Source organism: Dermacentor albipictus, chromosome 9, assembly GCF_038994185.2.
Source record: "Dermacentor albipictus isolate Rhodes 1998 colony chromosome 9, USDA_Dalb.pri_finalv2, whole genome shotgun sequence".
Classification (NCBI taxonomy): Eukaryota; Metazoa; Arthropoda; class Arachnida; order Ixodida; family Ixodidae; genus Dermacentor; species Dermacentor albipictus.
The window spans coordinates 115,243,811-115,261,143 of NC_091829.1; the positions used below are offsets into that span (position 1 = coordinate 115,243,811).

At 49.1% G+C, this 17,333-nt stretch overlaps 1 protein-coding gene across 3 annotated transcripts in view; it reads left to right on the forward strand.

The window, feature by feature from the left end:
- LOC135913571 (leucine-rich repeat protein soc-2 homolog) overlaps nt 1-17,333 on the forward strand; it is a 125,014-nt gene that overhangs the window by 38,815 nt on the left and 68,866 nt on the right. The gene's annotated exons all lie outside the window — the stretch shown is intronic.

Consider the following 17,333-nt stretch of genomic DNA (forward strand, 5'->3'; position numbering starts at 1 on the left):
ATATATTTGTGGAACTTGGGATCTGCAAAGGATACAGCTAGGTGAGCATGATCTATTTGTGCCGGCCCGAGTGTTCTAAAAGAAAGCGCGATCGGCGCCTTTCTGTTCTGGTGAGCACGTTAAGAAAAAGAGAGATCCGACGCCCTAAGGCGAAGCGTCGCAAGATACGGGAGGGCCTTTTCTTTCCTCGTAATGAGCCAGTACGGTTTGAGTGAGAAGCCATCGCTTAAGCTGGTCTATTGTTTGTTGCTGCTGCTTTTCCTCCTATCTACATGTTGTGTCCGGAAGGCCGGATCTCTTAGAGACAGCTGGCTACTGTTGTGGTGTCCGTCAGGAACATGTGGTTGAAAGCCAGCATTCCAAGGAATGGGTTAGAGGGAGAGAGAGATGCAAATGAGAGAAAGGCAGGGAGGTTAACCAGAGTTGAAACCCGGTTTGCTACCCTGCACTAGGGGAAGGGAAAGGGGAGGTAAAGACGGAAATAAGAGCGGGTACAAAAAGTAAGGCGAAAAAAAGGGGTGGGATGGGATCATAATAGTCTTTCTAATAGGCCACTGCCACGTAAGAAGGTCAACAAAGCTTTGACCGACTTTCATTGCGACGACAGTTATGTCGGCAGTCCAAGAGTGTCTGTTCTCAAAGTGGCCTGTCGTCAAGGCGTGCCAACATGGCCGCTAGTGACAGCCAGTGCGCGCTGTATCGAGGACAGTGGCAAAGTTCGTGTTCCATAGTCTTCTCGCTGCCGCAGTGACTGCGAGCCCCGCTCTAGTCCGTACTGACTCGGAAGGCGAAAGATCTTGTGAAAGCGACACCAAGCCACAGTCGGCAAAGTGCTGCTGTCTCGAGTCGAGAGAGTCCAGATGGGCGTCGAAGTCGAAGGGACGCGTCCAGTCGGTGTAGACGTGTGTGCTTCGAGCTTGGCGTGTTCCATAAAGATCTTATGGCTTCATTTGCAAGCATACGAATTTTCATTGCTGCGTCTGTTCTTGAGAATGACATGGAATATTGCAAGCCCTCCTCATGTGCAGATCGTGCTGCTGCATCGGCAGGTTCATTGAGAAGCGAGGATTTAAAGATTTGCAGCCTCTCGTGAACAATTATAGAAACTTCGGTTGTATGTCAAAATTTAGACATGTCTAACTAGCACCATAGGAAGGCGTAGACTCCAACTAAATTTAACTCTAGTGCTATATAGACCTCAGTTTGTTTGAACTCTAGCGTCGTTTTCTGCTTGCTTTTAGTTCTCGTCCTACGCCTTCTTAGCGCTAGTTAAATGCCTCAACTCTTGCGAACGTGTTCTAATCAGAATGCGCGTTCTGCGGCATTTCTTTTTCACCCATGATCGTGCCATCAAAGCACACACAAACGCCTGTTTACAAGGCACCATAGTCTCCTTGAAGCGTTGAAATATTATGCAGATCCAACGCACGTGTTGGAATCATAAGTGAAGTGAAGCTTTCGTGAATATATTATAATCAACACATGGTGATCCTCTGAAAGAGCAAGTTGACAATGGCATGATATGCACCGGCCTCCTCCCCCCCCCCTCCCCGTTTCTAGGCCAATGCCTCGCTCTGAGTATGAGCCATTGTATGGAAATAATCAGCGCTATATCAATACGCGGACGCGCCTCTTGGCCAATTCCAGGTTGTTGGTATGTGCCGTAATGTGGAAATCATAATCATAAGCACGCCGACATGCTTCCTTGCCGATGACCCGTTGTGTGTGCCTTAGTATAGAAATCAGTCGTGGGTTGTGTGTCATAGCACAGGAAATCGTTATCAGAGCTACTCATCTCAGAACTAGTTGGCTTTTGCAGAGTACATGCCGACCAATTCTTGGCCGACTCCCCGTTGTGGGTACGTGCCGTATTATGGAAATTATCATAATCAACACGCGCCGACGGTACGAGAGCGCCAGTTGGTGTTGGCACGAGAGTAACGTACGTGCAGTTGTGGCCTAATGGTTAGTCCATGCGGCTTCTGTGCAGGTGGGCCAAAGTTCGCATTCCGCCGCCAGACGCGCTTCTCCTTCTTGTTTTTAATTTTTTTTTCTCACGTGAGGCTGGGTCCACTTGCCGAGAACCCCACCAGCGACCGACCGACCTAGCGGAACCATGGAAAAGTAGGCAAAGAAAGCTCAGCTTAAAGAATTGGCCGGTGCTGCGGAAATTTCAAATGTGAACCGTTTGACCTTGTAGGCTCCTGTCAGCGTGTCTCAGCTGCCTCCGGAGTTCATTTAGTTGAAGGTAGGCCTGCGCTCTATTCAGTGTGGTTAAGATGGCGTCTTTTTCTGAGAATCTGGTAAGCTGCCTTCTTCGATACGAGGTACAACGGCAGTCGCGACTTCTGCGCAGTGGGCCGTTTTTCTGCCGGTCAAGAAGTACCATGGGCGTTGCCCAATCAGAATGCTCAGTGTGTTCGATTTTCGCCTTGATCTTGCTGTTGATTGACTTCACCTTCTACAGCACGTCGCCGAGCAGAAGGTAGCGGCCGTGCTTTGAGAAGCTTTGGTTCTGGCTCCTTCCACAAGCTCGAGTTGTACAGCTGGACCCTTGTGTCCTGGGATTAATTATTTGAACAGTGTGGAGGTCGCCCTTGCAGGCGACCGCCACTACATTTGTTTGTAACGGCGGAGCGGTCCCAGGCTGCCGACCGTCCTAGCTGGACGGTGCTTTAGGCGCAGTACTTATACGCGGCCATCAGGATTATGCGCGCCCAATCTCCGTCCCAAATCTACACGCGGTGGTCTTCTCGCTCGGTGGTGCTGTAGCTGATCGTAGCCTACCCAGGACAGGTTTGTGCCTGTGCCGGAGTTTGGAAACAAGTTGGTCGCCTGAGTTAATACCTGCGATTTGTACACCAAGTGGAGGAAACCGGTTACTCTCGAGGAGGTTGCGCCCTGCTCCTTTGATAGCCAACAATGTAGTGTGCAGGTCTCGTCCTTGTGTGTTGCTTCCGGCGTTGCACAGCCGAGCACTGGAAGAGACTGGCCTGAGCTGCACAGGGGAGAGGGGGCGGGTATAAGAGTCCACCTAGTGGACTGTACATTTCGGTCACTGATGATTGGATGCAGCTGTACGAGCGAGGACCAGACGAGCGGCCTCAGCCAATCAGCAGTGGCCGAAATGGACTGTCCATTAGGTCGACTTCTACAATATACCCCCCCCCCCCCCCCCCGGTAGTGCGTTGTTTGCCTGGAGCCAGTGGATGGTCGTGTGTATTTGGCTGTGAACGTAGTCTCACTGACGCACTTTTACGGCCTTCACCGTTGTCAATTTTGAAGCCTAAGTACCTGCCATCGATGCGTAGCTGGATCGTGACTCCATGTGCCCTAGACGTGCCTACTGGCTAAGGTGTTGAGCGCGTACAACGCCTTGTTCGCCGATACCCGGTGATTCACAACGGATGCTGGGGCCGCTGTCGAAAATTGTCGCAGAACTTGGACACTGTTGTTTCTTTGAGCTTTTGTGACTTGCCGCTCCTCGATCCACGACGTTTCGGCGTGCGCGCGTTTTTTGCGGTAGTTGCGCGAGTGTCCGGGCTGTGTTGGGCGTCGCATCGCGCGGAGCTGTGATTTGTCTTCTTCATATTTCTTTTTTCTTGTAATCATTAAGAGCTTCCTTGGTTTCAGTTACATATAGAAGGTACTTGCGCTAGTTTTGCGAACGTAATTACGTTCCCTCTTCACGTGCTTCTGCTGCGTTTTCGATTTGCAGTGTGAAGTTGGGGGCCTTCTGGATCGCCAAGTCCTTGTCTGCGAAAGGACGTTGTTGCTGTACCGGTTCGTTTCTGAGCCACCAAACAAAACGGCCAGGCAGCGTCACGTCGTCACGTAACACGTAGCACGGCGTCACCTAGCACTTGTGGGTTTCACAGCCTGGTGCGCGGTGATCTTGGAATTGCAATCCGCTGCTAGTTTGTCGAGTCCCGTGGCGTAATCAGTGACCGTTTTGTGGTGGTCACGCCGTTGGACGTGTGCCCCGCAGAAGATTTCAGATGGTTGTTGATTGAAATTCGCTTCGATCAGCCTCCGTGATCTCGCCATAGTTCACTTGACTTTGCTGCTTAGTGTCTTTGTTCGTTGCCTTCGTCTTTGGAGAGACGCATCAAGTTCTTCAAGTGAATAAATATGTGAAAATTTCCATGAATATCTGTTTCTCTGTGGAAATAATCGTGGCCCCTTCACCAGTGCACTCTTAGACAAAGGTACACCTTTTGGGATGTATATCTGCCACACAACAATAATCGTCATCTGCCTTGCTTGCGTTTCCTTTCTTGAAAACGCCGCGCCGGCTACTTTCCTGTCGGGAATGCTATGTCATGCTGCTAACGCGCGTGCCGTTCGTTACTGGGAAGTATCGGGTTTGCAGCGTTAAAGAAAGGAAGTGCGGGCAAGACAGATGACGTTTATTGTTGTGTGGCAAGATACATCCCAAAGCGTGTAATTTTGGTTTAGAATGTAATTTATTTTCCTTTCATTCAGGGGGGATACTTTGCCACCGTGTGCCTCATTCGGTGGCGGAGCCTGATTTACAGGCACCACTCCGTTTTGAGCTCGCGTTGGCGAGCCGATGGGGATAATGGTTGTTGTTAGACGTAAATACTCCGACTTAAGGAGGCTGGTCGAGGAATTTCTCGGAATTACTGTGAGTTGGAACATCGTTCGGTTTAATTGACGTTTTCACGTTTCACGCGCCCCAATAAATGATTACTCAGCAAGAATCATTCGTCGCCGTTCATAGCTCGTAGCTGTGAAGTCCGCCGTTGTTGAGTCAGCGTTAGCGGGAAAACTTCATGGACTGTCACTTCTTAGCTTTTGATATATTGATAGAGCCTAGGAGAGGCAATGATGTGGTTCAGCTATTAAGTGGACAGTCAGATCAGATTTATGCTGTGCGTATGATCCCGTTGACAAAATAGCAAACGCGTCACATGCATCTCTGCTCATGCACATTTTCTTACACGATCGTAACTCGTGAGAACTAAAATATTTAATAGCTATGTGGCTATTGCGTTCCGGCTGCTGAACACGAGTTCTCAGGTTCGATACCCGCATTTTCGTGGCGGCAGAATGCCGAGACAGTTCGTGCACCTAGATTTAGGTGAACGTTTAAATGATTCTTGGTGGACAAAATTAATACTTAGTCCTCCACTAAGGCTTTTCTCATAGCCACGTGTTCTTTTGTGACGTTAAACTCAACAAAACATGTAGATAAATGAATCCGCATCCACATTTGAATGCATGCACATTGAATACGCCCGGGCTTTTGAGATTTGCGTCGCTCCTTCTCTCTTTCGATTGCCGAAACGTCTTGAAAAACCGTCGCTGGCTTCCATTATATTTCTTTTACCTTCACATTCGCTGAGGGCGTCACGACGAATGGAGCCGATCACGCCGTCGGCACGTGCTTCAAAGATGGACGCGGGGACTCGACTTGCTTCGTAGCTCCATCCTCTTTCGAGGTTGCTCGTCTGCCATGCCCCGAAACCACTGCGCCGTGGCCATTGGTAGACGCAGAGGGGTCTACACGGCGCGTTCCACCCCCAAAATGTCATGGTTATCGCGTGTTTATTCGCGGCAAGCCGCTTGGTCTCGATGTGCGTCGTCTGCTACCGGAGCCCGCGTCTGCTCGAAGGGGTGGAGTTTTGAAAAAAAAATCCGGCTAGGAGGAGGGACTAGTCGAAAGGCGTGGAGCTTTTATAGCGACGCCCATTCCTACAGGACCACGCCCCTGTTCCCCATCCACCCCTGGCCCCTCCCTCCCATTCGCGAACGGCGTTACTGCGCACTTCGGTAATCACACCTTACCTTCCCCAACCGCGCCGTTCGCACAGCCGGCGCCGTTATCGTTTTTTTTTTTTCGTCTGCTCGCCCGGGCCGCCATATCCACTGCCCCGCGGAACAGCGGCGCGTCTTATTCTGTTTTGCTTTTCCTTCTCTATAGCGTCACGTGATGCCCTGCTCGGTTCCTTTTATGCGCGCAAATACTACGTCATGGGCCGCTCGAATAGGGCGACGCACTAGAAAAGAGCAAAAAGGAATCCCTAAACCCAACGTTCGCAAAGATTCCCGTCCGGAGTCTGAATGGGAAGAGCAGACGACGGAACGAGGGATAGTAGCAGACGATCATATGCGATGACGTCAGCCTTGCGTCCTAGGGAACGATCGGACGTGAAAGTGGCTCCTAGGGAAGGTTGGGAAGTTCCGCGGTTAAACTGTCTGCCTCGGGATTAGGCGAGGTAATCTCTTCGCGATGCATAAGCTTTCCGTTTTTTTTTTTAACTCTGCAGTCGTTGTGTGGCCTAGATGGTTACCAGGAACAGCAGTAAATATTGATCATCATTGATTCAAAGTAAGCTCTGTGATACAGGCTATATTTCACGCTAAGATTGCAAAAACAGCGACAAATAAAAAAGTAATAATAGCGGGGTAATAATAGAAAGCAGCTTACCGCTGTCATTGTGTGTGTGGAGCCCAGTGGCTGTTGGGGTTGCGCTGGTGAGCTCGCTGCGCGCGTTCAGTTCCGCGAAGTCGGAACTGAACTGACGTGCAAAAGAGGCGAGGACGCAAGCAATGAGAACGACAAGGACGCAGCGCTGTTTCACGACTGAAGAGAATTTATTTAAACGCCAGCGCATGTGCCGAAGTGAATTTTCTTCAGTCGTGAGAGCGCCGCGTCCTTGTCCTATTTGCGCGTCAGGTGTAAACTTTTATTGAAGACGCGAACAAGTTAATTACTGGCTGAGAGCATCACCAGAAATGAAAAGCGAGTCCTTTCCACTGTCGTCGGCGGAACGCCGAGGATCCCGTCAAACTCGGTAGTGACTTCAGCGACGAAGTGACACGGTGTCCCTAATAGTGAGGTTTTCATACATATCCTGTCTCCACTGCGAGTAGGCACTGCCTTTATGGGCGAGGGTTGCGAGCTGGTCAAGCAACCAATAAGATTGACTTCTTTTCTCTCTCCCCCCTTCCCTCTGGTCTCATCCGAACACGAAATAAACCTAACTGAATCGGTCGTGTGTAGCAATAACCAGCGCATTGAAGGGAAACGCAGCCACGTTAATTAATACGCAGTCCAAACCAGGCAGAAGTTCGCAGGAAGATGGGGGATCTAAGTGGGGAGCAGTGGTCGAGCAAGCAATGTCGCTGGAGCCAGCGTTTCGACAATGTGACCTTCTGAGGGCACGGCCGCCCTGACGAAGACACGTCCACTTGAATCTGCAGAAGTGTTCAATTTACGCGCAACTCAATGGCCAGACGTTTCAATTTTTTTCGCTTTGCCGCTGTTGGACAGGTTTAGCAAAGATAAATCGCGTACAGAAATGGGTGCACCTTGACTGAACGGTATAAGGTAAGGCCTAGACGATGCCCTACACTCGCAACTGGGGTTGTATACCGTTTGTAGTTGTGAGTGCAGCGCCTCGTCTGTGTCGTATACCGTAATCTCGCGATCTGTCTCTTGTGCAGCACGTTGAGTTAGGTAAGAGGCGCCACGCATGCCGCTGGCGCCGGTGGGTTATTAGCACAGACAACGCTACGAGGTTCTGCAGAGACGGTGGTGGTTGTGGTAGATAAATGGCAGCACGCGGCTTAATCTATGCCGTCTTTCGCCGTTGCCATGATAAATGGTGCCGAAGTAACGAAGATAAATCGAGCATGAGATCGTGCAGACCGATTTGAGCATCCAAGCCACCGAGTTGACGTTCCATACGGGGGCGGAACAGAACTGGATATCGGGAGAACTGCAGGGAGGCTTGAGACGCCAGGTGCGTAAATAGTAACCTGTATGTAATCACGCAGTTCACAGAAATAGCCAAGCAAGAGGACAGGTCGACAGGTGTAGCCTTTTTTAGATGTTGGCGGTGCGTACAACGACGTGAACACGAAGAGGGTGGAGCATCCCGAGCAGTGAAAACCTCAAGGAAAGCACGCCAGGGGTTTCTTAAAATTTAAACGCGCGAGAATAATACAATTTGGGTAACATGTGAAGTGCTAGACAGTGCCGTGACATTAGATATCGAGAAAGGTCTGCGACAGAGTTTACCGTTGTCATCACTCCTTTTCTTGACATGCGTGATACGCAGGAAAGGACACTGTCGGTGAGTACGTCAGGTTATAATATTTCCTATAAACGAGGTGGGATGTCATCCTATATAGCCGTCGTATAGAGAGTGGACAAGGGAAAGGAAAGGGGGGAAAGTGTGCACAACCAATTGACGATGGTTGTCAATGTAGGCGAATAGCCGAACGCTTCCGGGAACGCTATTCTCATTATTAAAGGAATAGTTTGGCGGTGTTGCAGGGAGTATATTTAGGTTGTCTTTATTGTTTCACTTGGTCATTTCGTGGAGAACAGAGCCGTTACCCAGCGCATCTGTAGCGGTCGTACAGGTGAGAGCTATAACAGTCGGCGTTCGGCAGGGAACGCGGCGCCGAACTCGCCCTTATGCGTCGGCGCCAAGTCCAACCTCCGGCCACGAAAGCGGGCGAAAGAGCTGAAGAAAGCTGCGAGCTTTACAGCTGTGTAGGAGATGGAGCGGTGCTTTCCTGGTAATGTACGCAGATAACACTGTTTTGTTGGTGAATCATAAGGGAAAGCGATTGCGGAGGGGAAGACGGTGTTATTGTCCATATACAGGGACAGCGGTTTCCTGGATTATTTGCTATCTTGGTGTCAGGCTTAAAGGGACCCTGAAACGATTTTGATGATCTTGTACGAACGTGCTGAGTCGTAAGGGTAGGTCTTTCAGATCATTAATGGACGCATTTAAGCGCTCCGCGCAAATCGTTTTATTTTAAGAGCTTAAAAATGGGCATGGCCACCGATCGCAGTGGCGCCTCTCCCCTGTTTTCAGCCGCCCCACCCCAATGGACGCGCTTGGCCCGACTGACGTCAGTTGGGAGAGCTATGCGAGTGGCTGCCCAAGTCGCTCGCCGGAGCGTAATGGTGAACACGTTGGCTTTCGAAATGTTTCAAATGTCTTGCACTTGTTTACGGCAATATTAGTTTGGCTGGTCTGCGCCACGAGGTGGCTGGAGGACGTGCGGGCCGATCAGCTCACTTACGTCTACGTTGACGCTCCTTCATCATAGTGGCAATAGTATGGAAGGACTTTACGCCTCCGCCCATCCGTCAAAACGTCCAGCTCTCCTGTGGTTGCCGGAATACCGGACACGCCCGGCGCTGAGACAGAACGCTTGCAACGCACGCTGCCTGGATAACTCTCGCCTGGGGATCGACAGCCAGGCTGCTAGCAGACAGGTTGGAGAAGTTTCACGCGCCGGCTCCAAGAGAACCGGAAGTAGACGACACGACGTGACATCATCACGCAGAACCAGTGAAGATGGAGCTTAGCCTTGGTCATTCGGTGAACGAGTACAGGGAAAAAAACATGGCTATGGAGCAACGTAACTTGTGACCGTCCGTGGCTCTCTTAATGTGAGACGCTTCACACAAATTGTGGCGCAAATGTTTTAGTGTAGCTGTACCCTACGCGTCTACAAAATTGGTCCGAACCGTTTCAGATGTGAACCTTTGAGATGTGAAATGTAGTCGTGAGTGGATATTAATCAGAGGCCTGTTGGAAGGCAAGCACGGGCTGCGCATGGAAAAATAACAGAATAAGCAGTATAGAGAGGCACCATTTTAAATTTGGAAGGCTCGGAGCAAAATATGAGACCTGATGGTTAGGAACGGAAATAGATAAGCGACTCGATTATCTAGGTATCTGTAAAGGAAAAAAAAATTCGCTCAGAATGGAGGAAAAGTGTTTGGTAAACTAACTAATAAGTGTTACGCTGGCGTGCCGGGCAGTGACGGAGAAAAATAGTGTTAAAAATATTTGGAAGCTTTGCTCGAAAGGGGGAAGCACCCACAGCGGCGCATCGCCCATGGCATGGTCTAGCGCGGCGCTCGAGCTCCTCGGTACACCGCCGAGTCCCCGCGACGCACGTGAGCCGGGGATTAGTCTCCAGGATCGGCGCCAAACTCAATCCTCACATATGTCGGCCCATCGGACCGCGTTTTAGTTTAGAAACGCCAACCTGAGTTCCCGACCAACGACCTCGGAAAGTGGCTGGAGCGGCATCGAAGCTGTGGCTCAAAATAGTCAGGTGCAGCGACTTTGCTCGATGGGCGGAATAGACAGGAAGCCAGCTATATGAGGGCGATATCAAATATCAAAGACATATCAGAAGGCAGACATCTTACGGTAATTCAGTGGGCAGTGCTCCGCTGTTCGAAGCCAGATCAGCGTATCCCCGAGAGAGCGCACTTATAAAATACGTTGCGATGAAGTCGATCTTTACGGAGCGTGCGGAAGGGAGTGAGAAATTGTTGAGCGTGGTTTGGTAAAAATGTGTGTTCAGCCACTACGACATGTTGAAAGCGACTTGCACGTTCCCCTGAGTATTTCTCGCAGCAAGGTGACCAAACGACCTCACAAAGGCTCGGCCTCACGCCAACCTAGAATCGGACTTAACAGAAGCCTCGTCCTATGAGGCTTACGTGCTTTCAAGCGACTTCACAGCGGCCGTCAGGCAGCGACCTCACTTCGACCTCATCTCAGACTTACCAAGGTTGAGGTCAGGCCCCCAAAGTCAACCTAGTTTTGTGAATATGAAGTCGGGTACGCAATGTCCAACTTTACCTAGTGTTTCCTATGCATAATTCTCATGGTGTAGTACATCTAACACCAAAGGTTCAAAGCCATGACACAGCGAATTCGGCGTCATACTTCGTAAATATTTTTTTATTCACTAGGGGCTTTTCGTTGCGAAACATGTGCCGTCAGTGCGTCTAAAGAAATGTTTAGAAAAGTTTCTAAAGATATACAAAATGTATATAAGAAGAAATTATACTACATACATCGGACTCATTCTTTCAGAAGGAGCAGTCGTACTGCTAAACAGATGCAGAAAACTTTCACCTTGAAACTCGACCTCACCGAGGTCGAAACTCGACCTAGCCTAACCTCCAACTCGCGCATAAGTTGAGGTCAGTATTGTTGGCCTCACTCGCAGCATTTCTTAACGGTAGCAAACCTTGCATCACTAGGTGAGGCTAAGGTCCAGACTTCGTTACATTGCCCACCTTTATTGGGGCTCATCAGCTGGCCGGATTTGGCGCGACCCTATTGCGAACTATTTATTATTATTATTATTATTATTATTATTATTATTATTATTATTATTATTATTATTATTATTATTATTATTATTATGCAGAAATTCATTTATACATGCTACTAAAGAAACGCATCAACACGAAGATTAGGGATGCTCTGGCTTGCTTGCAATGTGTTGCGTGAATAATAATCTGTCTAGATATCCAACCTTCCCTCACATGAACAATTCATAACTAACCATTTTGACGCCTCTCGCATTGTGTGTCTTTATTTTTTTATTTTTTTGAGGACAGTGCTGGAGCTTTTCACGAAGCATTGAATACACGAGATAGTGAATGGTATCTGATATCTTTAGTGGCACACGGTGTGTCTGCAAAAAAACTAATTGGAACCGGAAAGTCTTGTAGCAACAACTATCGAAGAAAAGCTATATAGAGACAAACGAATGGCACTTTGCATCTGTTACTGCTTAGAATAAAGAAAGCATAGGGAGGACACTCTTTTTAATGCATGCTGTGGTGTAGTGCTTATTTCACAAATCCGTCGCCTCTCCTTGTCAAGTACGTGCTTTACCTGTCACTAAGCTTGGGCTGGTCTCAGTCACACATATTCATACGTAGCTTGATGGTTTACAGGAGCCCAGCGGTTTATCCCTTGTGTAAAGACCTGGCGTAAATCGCGTATCGTTCACGAAAATAAACAGATTAATTTCAAATCAATTTGTAGCTGCCCTGGAGGAGTTACAGCTCACTTATCTTGTAAGGTTTTTTTTTTTCTCCGTCGTATTAATTTCCTATGCGTGTCTCGTTGAGTAGCGAATCCGGTCTAAAAAAGTGCCTGCTGCGTGCGTAAGCTACTGGCGAAATACGAAAGTAATCGTTCGGGAAAATAATTTAATCTACAAAACCTGGCGATCGTACAGCACTACAGCTGGTCGGCATTGACTTCCCGAACGTACAGGTACTTTCTTCAAGGTCAAAAAGTGGCGGGGCTTACGCCCGCTATCACGTGTAATTAGCCGCACTCTCCACCGGGTGCAACGTTTCCAAGCTGTCCCCTTCAGTGAGGGAAGCACATGCTCGCCACTTGATGTGGGCTTCCCCAGCTTTACAACTAGAACACTCACATCTCCTGCAAGCCGGCCCCCAATACAGTGTCTTGTCTAGCTTTGATCGTTGGGTACGCAATAACAGATGCCCCAAAACAATTCTTGAAATCGTATGGAACGCAGACGTTGAGGCATACATACAGCAGATATCAAACATTATGCCTTATCGCAACCCTTCATCGAAGGATAAGCTCGTCTATAGCACAGGTGTTTGGGATTCATGTCTCCCGAAAAAAAAAAGAAACTTGAAATTATAAGGCTTCGCTGGGGAAACGTGCACGCGCAGTTGCAGGATTGGTGATTTAGTGTAGCAAAAGAATATTGTTGTACGAGCGCGAAGTCGAAAAGAGCTTCGCGTGGTGTCAACCGATACCCGCCTCATGATTCACTCTCTGTTACCGAACTGCGCCGTCGGATATTCCCGTGGCGTCACCGGCCATGGGGAAAACCTAGGGATGCCGTAGGGAGAGCTTGGGGAGCGGAAGTGGGAAAGTGAGGAGGAGCACGTTTGGGAATGGGATTGGCGAGGAGGGAAAAAGCGAGCGAACGCTAGGGAAACGGGACATTGACCTTGAGGGACGCGCGGCGATCGACGGCCGTGCGAAACTGCGGCTATCCCCCTACTGCTGCTCTCTGCGACGATAGAATGCGAAACCGAGGCTGCTTCCCTAGGGTCTAATCAGCACGCAGGCGGGCAACAGCTGCACGTCTGGAAACCGTCGCTAGGCCGGGAGCATTCTCGGTTTTCTTTTCTCTTTTTCTTTTCTGTTTCGGCACGTAGGCGGGATGGCGGGCAACACAGGGAAGCCACACGGTTCTTTCGCCGTCTGTCGACGAGTGGAGGAAGTCCCGTTAAAACGCGCGCTGTCTTCGCCGGCGAAGTTGGTGGCCATATTCGAAAGAGGGCGCTCCCTTGGCGAGAGAATAGTTCGCAATAGGTTGTGGGAGTTCATGTTGGTGTTTTTCTTTATTTCTTTTTTAACCTAGGTAGGACATTGGGCACTATAATAGCAAGAGCTTGGTGGCGCAACCCACCACCCCGTTCCAAAGGGGACACTCGTAACATCCATCCATCCCATCCCAATAGTGATCGGTGTGCTCGTCACGCATTCTCTTATGTCCTTCTGGCAGCAGCGAGAGACCACGCTCGAACATTAGGAAAGGTAACACAGCTGACAGCGCGCCTAGTTGCAGACGGCACAGAGAGTTTCGCTAGTGGTGGTTCTGGCACTGAGATCGGTCACCTGCACATGTGAAGGATTTGGTAGCATATATTCTTCGCTGTGATTTCGCTGTGAGGGGTGAATTTTCCTTTTTTTTGTATCTGCCAGCACCGTTGATGACGGATAACGCCAATATCTTAATTAGTAAACCAGGTAATGCTCAACGCCGTCTTGTCTTCTTCAGAAGGCTGGTTTGCTGACCGAGTTGGTGTTCCCTTATTAAAGCGAATAGCACAGTGAAAAAAGAAGAAAATAATCTTAATACAAATGCAAGGGAAAGCGCTGCATCCACCTTCATATATGCTGTCATATTTTTCTGAGCAGAGCAAGTCGGCTAGTCGCTGCGCGCATGTATAATCGCGAATCGGTGAACTTATATTTTGCGGGAAGTCATCATTCTGCTAAGTCACAAAGTCGTTTGAAGCCAGAAGGACGATTTTTTAGGGCTTCACCCATCGCTTACACGTGGGCTGTTTCGTCACACTTGCACCTCCCGAAGGCATCATAGCGCTGGAGTTCCACCTTGTAGTTCTTGTACGAAATGACACGACATGCGTATGACTATACATAACAAGTGTGTGTATGTTTATGCCTACATGTTTTGGTATTGGTACGTTTGCGTTCTTATAAGAGCAACACTACTACTACTACTACTACTACTACTACTACTACTACTGCTGCTGCTGCTGCTGCTGCTGCTGCTGCTGCTAGGTGGAGAGACAGCGCGTCTTCTTCGCTGAGCTGTCGAGATCGCATTGTTCACGCACGCGAATTGTTATCAACAACGGAGCGGTGGTACGACACACTAGCCTGTGAATGCAGCTTGACATTCGCATACCGCCGTGGTTGATCGCTGCTGTCCGTGCAACACCTCGTTCCATGCACGCTGATCCGATATAATTACCTGGAAATGGACAAATCATTTTTCTTTTCGTTATCCACTGCACCGCATTTGGTGAAGTTGTTGCAGTTAAAAGGGGGGGGGGGGGTAAAATCAATCGACAAAAAGGAAATATTTTTTTTTTATGCACCCAAGTTATTGCTAGGATTCTTGTAACTCAGCAATAAGTTGCAATTCAGATTACTATTACAATATTGCAATTCGGTAAACAGCGCCTGTTGAAACCCACAAAGCTGACAAAATTAATGTATCATGCACCGTTCTGCTGTATAGCATTAATTTACGAGTAGGACTTTAGTAAAACCATCCTAAGTATGGTAACAGCTTCACGTAATATGTTCGTCGTCATCATCAGTAACTCTCTTTTTACACTCTTCCCGAATCCTGATAGCAAGCCAGAACTTCGATTCATGCCGTCATCTCGGCTTTTCTTTCATAACGTATCTCCATGTTATACGTAAACTTTGACATATATTTAATTTGTCCGCTCCGGGGAACCAGTAGATGCAGTTTACTATACTGCGATAGCAGTGTTTGGTGCAGAGTTGCCGACGTGTAAAGTTTTTTTTTTTTGCTTCAGCGCATTTTTTTTTATGCTGGCCAGTTTTAGACAGTTCTTGTCGAAAAAAATTGGAGACCCTAAATGAAAATTCTGCTTCCGGCGGTATTCAGCTGTTCACTCTTAACTGCAACAAAATTAATTCACATTGGCTCAGCGGTTATCTAACGAGAGCATTTCTGCGCTGCGCATCTGCTTTTTGAGCTGGTACGAATGAATGTTTATTTCATCTTGAGTACAATTTCAAGGAAAGTGCAGGGGAAAAAGAGTCACAGCGCCTGACAGGGGCCCCTGTAGCCGCAAAGTACGCGTGTATTATACATTATTTAGTGGTAGTTTATTGGCAGTAAGCGAACACGTACAACGTTACATATTTTCACACATTTTACACGAGTTTACATAGAAATTGACAAATTATTGGGTTACAGTTGGTTTACTAATATAGGCGGGGAAATAATAAACGTTCCCCTTTTCCCCCTCTTCCCCTTTCCCGGTCCACAAGCAGCAAAGTACAGGTTCTACGTGTAAATTATCATAGTGCACTAAAGTGCAGCATATGACCATGAAGATGTATGTATGCACGTAAAAGAGAATACTTATGCTGCAATAATCACTCTCCCAAACACGTAGTGTCTCCCAAACACGTTGTAGTGTGAGTATCAATTCCTTCACATGGCTTTTGAAGGCGTTTCTAGTCATATTGAAATCAATGGTACCTTCTAGCTTATTTACGATTGTTAGTATTTGGTACCTAGGGAGATCGGGGTTGGCATGTAACGAGAACGCTTCTAACGCGTTGTCGTGGGACAAACCGTCACAACGTGTCGCCGCTGCCGTTCGCGGCTCCGGTATTCCTCAAACGGCAATGCGTTTTACGGACAAACGCAAAACTCTCCAGTGTCGTTGGCCGTGCGCTGCAGCGACCCGACGAAGCGAGCGGTCGGCGCCGGGTTTCGCAACTCGGCCCGTCCTCTGCCCGCCGAGGTCCGGTGCGGTGCGATTGCGAAGGACGGCTGACCGAGGGCCGGCAGCGAGCCCCATCGGAGGCCGCTATTTTGGTTCGTCCCTGTTGCTATTCTGGGAAACGCGCGCGCGCGGTTTGTTGCGCCCCCCCCCCCCCCTCTTCTCCTCGGGGCTCCCATCTTTGTTCGCCGCCTTTCGCGCGCTTTTCTCTTCGGTCACGCACTGCCCTGTCCTCTTCGACTGTGCAGGCTTTTCGTCCGAGTTCTGACGTTGGAGGGTCTTACGAAATGGCTTTCGGAAAGGAGTTGGGTGAGGGGGAAAAGGGCTGTGTGAGCTGTATTCTCTCGGTGTACCTTTGTTCGGAGACAGTAAACAGAATAGCAGAGAGCTAAATAGTGTCCAGTATTCCGGTATACGCAATGGCCTTTGCGGACTACCGGGTTACCGAAGGAGTGGCCAGTTCGGCGGCGCAGACCTCAACTAGACGAACACTGAGCTAACACTGCAGTAAGCAAGTGTATTCGCTGCTGGTGCGAATTTTTGGCAGTGGCGGAATCGCGAACACGTTGTCTTTTTAACTGTTTTTTTTTTTTTTGCCAGGAACCCTTACGGAACACGAAAACGTGTCTATAAGGCATTGTGGTTAGACGAAGCGTCACATGATGTATATACCAGCGTCCGCTAACTCGGTATTACGCAAACGCCATAGCGTACAATGGAATACCGGACACGTTGAGACATTGTTGTCTGTAGCCGACCAATTGAAGAATCATGCGTATTTCTCGAAGCAGCCGTGACTATGAGACACGTCGTTGATTTCCTTGTTCGGTGCTGCCCATTGATTTTGTCGATCGATTTCAACGCGCACCTAAATGTAAGCGTACGAGCGTGTTTCCTATTTTTCACTTCGTACATTTCGGCCTCGTCTAAATGCGACAGCCGTAGTCTGCAATTCGTCACCTCGTGCTCAGCAGCACAACGTCACCACCACTGAACCACCCTGGCGGTTATCTCACTTCGCTGGAAGTGTATGCCGAAGGCGCAAGTAAATCTCGCCAATTTATTGCAGTCATTTCAGCGAAGAAGATGCGTTCGCCCAATGTGCGTCATTTGGTTTATTGTCGACTGCACTTCTCCGCCTGGAATGTGCCGCGAGCTGCCAGCGTGTTTTGCCATAGCCAGGGACGGGGACTCCTGCGCCAATCGCGCCATTTTGACGCAAACGCAAAATTTTCTGCGTCACACTGCGCCAAATACAGAAAGTCGGCCGAAGTTGCGCCAGTGCTGCTTCGGCATGTGTGCTCCGGCGAGTGGCCTCGCGAGCAGCGAGCGCATTCGTTCGCCGAAAAAGGGTTGCAGCCGTTCACGTTCCGCACATGGCGCGCGACGGCGACTCCCGCGCAGTTTCTCGGCAACCTTCGCGCTCGTAACACCGGACTTTTCCGCG